This window comes from Cryptomeria japonica, chromosome 8 (assembly GCF_030272615.1).
Source record: "Cryptomeria japonica chromosome 8, Sugi_1.0, whole genome shotgun sequence".
Taxonomy (NCBI): domain Eukaryota; kingdom Viridiplantae; phylum Streptophyta; class Pinopsida; order Cupressales; family Cupressaceae; genus Cryptomeria; species Cryptomeria japonica.
Window position 1 is genome coordinate 281,495,231 of NC_081412.1, and position 6,338 is coordinate 281,501,568.

At 36.3% G+C, this 6,338-nt stretch overlaps 1 non-coding gene across 1 annotated transcript; it reads left to right on the plus strand.

Moving 5' to 3' along the window:
• Positions 1 to 389: 389 nt before the first annotated feature.
• On the plus strand, positions 390 to 1,661 carry LOC131035896 (uncharacterized). Its single transcript, XR_009358734.1, has 2 exons — positions 390 to 479; positions 711 to 1,661. It is a non-coding gene; the product is annotated as an uncharacterized LOC131035896 (transcript).
• The last annotated feature ends 4,677 nt before the right edge of the window (positions 1,662 to 6,338 follow it).

The window sequence follows — 6,338 nt, forward strand, 5'->3', positions numbered from 1 at the left end:
GACTCCACAAATCAAATCATGGAAGGAGGATTTGGACATTTCATATAAAGAAGAAACACATTTTATATTTAAATATTATTTTCTAGATGTTTGAAATATTCTTTGCAGAGTGATATTGAGTAAGAAAGATTAATTTGACCAACTACAATGCTTGGGACACGTTGACATGAAATTTAAAAAAAATCTTAATATTTATAATAATGATATAAGAAACATCTTTGACTAGGTGTGTGAAGTGGGTGGCCTTTCTCTTTCTCATTAAAAGTTATTTTCTTCTTTTACCCGGTTGATTTTGTCTTCTACTAAAATAGGAAGCAGGCCGTGATAATATTCTTGAAGCATCTGAAAGATTCTTGCAAATATTGGCCACATGCCATGGGATAAGATATGTTGTTAACTTGGTTTTTGGTTTCTGATTTCAATTTGTTAAAATAGATCAGATTACTTTTGGTCATGAACAATTTATTTTGAAGTTTAGGGTAAGAAGAAAAATAAATTGTTTTGTAGGTTACAGAAGTGCTGAAATGCAACAAAACAACATACGGAAAAATTGTATTAAATTTTATTGATATGAATCTTTTGAAATATGGATATAAGCTTTGAATATCTGATGATATTTTCATATACAACTTGCTTTGTGATTTCCATATTTGAATTTGCAGCATATTTTCAGTAAAAAATAATATCATATTTATACTTATTCTGTGCAGAAACTGGTGACGTCAGCCTGCCCTGCAAAAATTACTTGCAGCGATACCCAAGGGTTTGGGAGTGTGAGTCAAGCTGCCACAACTAACGACTTCCTGGGCTGCGAGTATCACCATAATTAAGTACGGCCATGGTTTGTAGTCGTCTGATGTGTACTACTTTTCTGCTCCTGCTCACCACTGTGGTGAATCAGCAGCAGGAAGATCCCTGTGCAAGTAGCGACGGGAATGGCAGATGTGGTCTCAATGCAATTTGTATGGTTGGGGAGAATTCCAAGGCAGTTTGTAGTTGCCCTCCCGGATTCGATTCCAATCCGAATTCAGTGGGATGCTATCGAAATGAGTCCACGCGGCTGGGGTGCGATGGAAGCAAAGCAGAAATGCAGGATATTGGCCACGTAGATTGGATGTACAACGATTATGAGCACTTAACGATGGTGGATAAAAGTTCATGCAAGCAGGCCTGCCTCGACGATTGCGAGTGCACAGTAGCTATTTCGCTAATCTCCCCGACACCACTCACTGTTGGAAGAAGGCAATGCCTTTGAGATATGGCGGTGCATCGAGTACCAGAACAGCTTTTGTCAAAGTTTCCAACAGAAATGAAATACGTGTGGTCAGATATGGCGGTGCATCTTTAATATCTTACTCTTTTTGGACTCCATATGATTCTATAAAGAGAGATTCATATTGTCAAATAGGAGGAAGATGGAATGTTCTTGGATGTCATGAAAGAAGTGTGACGCTCTGCATAAGGATCAAAGCTTGAGAAAGGCCTACACTGCTTTAAGTGGTAGTAAGTTCTAAAAATGTAAAAGACTACTAAATTCACTTCCACCCAAACGAAGTGCAGATATACTTTGATTATATATCTTAAGGGCAGGGAAAAATTGTATGAAATGTAAATTATTTTCTTTTTGGTAATATTTAATAATATATATCAAAATTAAATAACTTAATGTGTTATTAAATGAGATTGTCGAGGTTTGGGATTGGAATACTACTCAAACTCTATTTGGTCTTTTTGTTTTGCCGTTTGTCCTTTATGGGTGTGAATTATGGGCCAGCAGCACTTCAGCCTCACAATGGAAATAAATTGAGGGAATTAAAAAGCATTTGATCACTAGCAAGTTCAAAATCAAAAGCAGTGTCTCATATGATTTCATGCTAAGTGAAATGGGGGCTGCCCCTTTCGAGGCACTTGCTATGGTGCGTCTCATAAGCTATCTAAAAAAAACCGAACAAATGGAAGAAGGTAGATGGCCTAAAGTGGTCTTCAATAATATATTGTGTAAAAGGAAAAAGACGTGGATGCAACAAAACATCAAGTGGATGAGTAAATGGAATTTCCATTTTAATATGTGTCCCACAAATAAAAAAGGCATAAAGGTCTTCGTTATGGATAAATTCTACAAGAGGAATTGGGAAAATGGGCTTGGAAGGAAGAAAATTTATTATATCAATGAGTTCAATCCCACATGTGATCAACTTCAAAAAACGTACATCGGGACTAACATTTCATGGAGAGCTAAAAATCTTATTGCTCAGTTGAGAACCAACTCTCATCAACTCCGTTGCGAGATCGGGTGTTGGAAGAGGCCACAAGATGCTTGGGAAGAGAGAGTTTGCACTTTTTGCAATTTTGGGAACGTGAAAACTGAACAACATTTTATTTTAGAATGTGATGCTTACAAGGATAGTAAGGACAAATTTGTTAATATTTTATCTAATTGCTCTTGGCATAGCCTATACAATGAGGATTACATTGAGAAGTTGGGAGTGCTCATCATCAACTTGCACAAGAAAAGAAATGAGTTACTGAAGTTGGTTTAATTTGGCAGGTTGTCCCATAGGCTATGTTTAGCCTCATGGATGTTAAAAATTATCTATCTATCTATCCATTCAACTTTATTTACCTAGATTCCATGTGTTGACTGGCTCTTCAGAAGAGGCATGGCTAGAATTTATTGATTCTATTTGGGTCTTCGGAAAGAGCAACATTCTTTTTATTTATCATTTTTACAGCGTGATTCTATAAACGAATGAGAATAGACACAAAGATTTGCGTCAACTCTCTAATTATAAATTAGAGTTAAGACAAACCCTAAAACTTAACATAGATTTCAATTGCTTAGAGACTTCTAGTGCAGGTAAACTGACGCCACCTAAGCACACAATAAGCTTTTTGACTGCTTAGGTGGTTGGTACGTGTGAGCCCCTCTTAACTTGATCCTTGTCCCTTTTGTTAACCTAAACGTTTTCTAATTTCCGTTTTATCCGTTCCCATTCATCTGTTTCACGTGGTCAATCAAAATCTAGCCCAGTGGTCAATTCAATACCCATTTCACGTGCTCAATTAAAAAAATAAGAGCGCTTCTTGCGAATGCATCTATGTAATTGTTCTGGACTTAATTTTTATATATCTGTTTTGCCAACCTTTGAGGTTAAATTTTGTTCCAGTATCAGAACGAAAGATGAGAAGATGGATGCATTGCGAATTGCCAGCACTTTTTGCCAATTTTGAGCACTATCAAATTTGATACGGAATCATTTAGCTCCCCCATATTCCATAGATGAAAATATTGTTTGTTTTACTACTAGTTTTCTTATGTTTAACTTATTAGTTTGTGGAGTTTTTTATTTAGTTTGAATTCAAATCATGCCGAGTGTTAAACACACAGTAAAAGTGCAGAAAAAATCTTTGAATTTTTATCTATCAAAGGAGTGTGGGGCTCCTTAATTCCTAGCTAAAGATTTCAACCTATGAAACCACATGTTTTTTCACCCAATCCTAATTGAAGTTTCTTCATCTAGATCTCATTTCATGCCTAAATATGAATTCAAATAGTGGTGTCTCGACTGGTCTTTTGACAGTAGTTATATGATGTTCTAAGCTTAACGTAAATCTAGTTTTATTTTCTTTGGTAGTTTGAATTGTCATTTCTTTAATTAATGATTCACTTTGTAATATAGAGCATGTTAGCCTTGAATTTTGATTCCAAAAAAAAAACATCAAAGTCCTGCAAACTCTTTAATACTGAACTGGCGGGAATGTTCTTTTAAACTAATAAACTTGGCACCCCAACTAGCACTAATTTAAATCACTATTTGAAGAGGAAAAGTGTCATTGTCCTTTGACCCTTGTCTATATTGTTCAGCCAATAATTTACAAAAGGAAAAATAATTCTTTTTTGAGAATTTAATTAGAAGTGGGTCCTGAGCATTGTGGGACCACTCAGTGTACTTATTCCAAGGTGTCGCCCAGGAAAGAACTCGACACTCGGCAAAATGTGTTTTTTGTTCTGACCGAGTCCTGAGTCATAAAGAAAAAAATTAAATATTTGGCCTTCGGTGGGTCCTGCTTTCCTGGTTGCTTGAGCTCTGTGTTTTGTGGTTGTAAGTATGTGGGACCACTCAAGACTTGGTGGGAATGTCTTTTCCACTTCAGTGAGTCCCGATCATATGAGAAAACGTGCTTTGTGTACTGAACAGAGATTTATCTAGCAACTCGGAACTCCTTGAGATGCCCAAGTTAATTTCACTGAGACCCAAGTAAAGAAAAGAAATGGGTCACATGCTGACTATGGGAAATATGAGTTATCAGCTCAACACTTGGTGAGATATTTAGAATATCTTTAGCGAGACCCGAGTTGTGCTTAAATGTGATGAGGTGGGTGATTCACTGGTTGGTAGGCTTATCATGTGAATGTATCATGACCATTAATGTGTTCCAGGGTCAGTCAAACATGCCAAAAAAATCGGCGTTTGAGTTTTACACTTAAACAGATGTCAAAGCATTAGGGATGTGTGTGATGATTCACACACGTTTGAAGAAATAAAATCATCAAATGCTGATTTTCATGATCATGATCATATACATGAAGCCAGAGCTACAGTAATTGGTATACAACAAAGCTTGAAAGGACGGTAGGGATGTTCTTAAATAGAGATCGGTGTAAGGATGGATAAGTCATTGATTCATATGACTAAATCGGCTAAAGATTAAACTTCAGATATGTTTACAGTTATTCCAAAGCCTTGTAATAAATGGACTGTGTTGCAAAAGAGGTGTCGAGATCTTGAAAGAAAACCTGTGAAAAATCTATCATACAACCAAAGGGGGGCTTTAAAATGCACCAAAATACCAGAGAGGAACAAGATGATTAATGTGCATATGAGATATTGTTTTACAGTTTGCATTTGACTAAATTTCCTCTCGTGGCAAAATTTTCCCTTTGGATGCAAAAGTATAGGGAGACAGTGGGCGATGCGGACATTAAGGAATTGGGTTGGTAGTGTTGTTAACCCAAACTCTCAAGGTTCTCCCCTACCAGGACAAGTAGTGGAAGTCGCTCGAGCTGGTGTCTTCTACATCTATAACCACCCATGGTCAGTGGTGATGCGGTTGGTGTTGTGGCAGGCTACCATGGATGCTCTTTGATCTGGGCATGATGGCTACCACACATGGCCATCCAGACAGTTACACATCAGGACAAAATAGAGGCGCCCAGATCCATTCGGTAACTTTTGGAAGGAAAGGATAACTGAAAGAATAAACTAGAAACATGTAAATAGCTCGAGGCTTGTCACATTCCTTACCATTATAAAAGGAATACCAAGGCTATATTAGGGAGTCTGATTTTTTTCATTTTTCTGGGCAGGTAGAATAGAGTTGTGTATAGTCTAATGCTTGAATGATTCCTCAAGGAATGAATGTAAAAATTTCTCAATAATTTCAGTTAGATAACTTTAAGAAACCCCCCCCCCGGGCAACTGTGTAAAATCTTGGTGAATCAGACATTATTTTCGGGGGCAAATTTTCATATCGATGGCGAAAAAAAAAATTTAAATGAGGAAAAAATTATTTTGTATTGGCGATTTTTTTTCTAGGGTACGAAAATGCCATAAATTTCTGGCAAATAATACCTTGTTCTATGGCGAAAATATTTATTATGAGAGACGAATAATTATTGTTAAAAGGAATAAATATATAATTGTATGAGCGAAAAGTGTTACTCCGAAGGAAAAATTATTTAAATGTATTGGCGATTTTTATCCACCGCTTGAAAATTATTTAAATGTATTGGCGATTTTTATACACCGCTTGAAAATTATTTAATTTGTTTTGGCGAATATTTTGTTATTTATGGTACAATATATAATTCATTGGCGATTTCATAAATTCATTGTCATTAAAAGACAAGGCACATCACATCACATCAGTACATCACATCACATAATACATTGAGTCTAGACTCTGCACGATGTATCAATAAGTGTGGCCTCTTTGACACATAAAGGGTGACACATACCTAAAATCTATCAATGATTTTAAACCGTTCGATGATTATAGATCAATGGCTGAAGTTTTATTTCGGCCCAATTTTCTGAAGAGAGCATAGCTCACCAGAAAGTGCCTGAAATGGAATTGAATTCAATAGACACGTATCAAATGTCACGAATCACGATCGATAATTTCGTTCATTTAATATATATCTATTCACTTATGGTAATCCAGTCTGTCCCCATGACTTCCAATGTGATACTTGCCAATTTGGTATTGGTTGATAGTTGTTTCCAATTTCGCACACTCGTGCATTTATGGGAAAGATTTAAAAAAATTTATAGCAG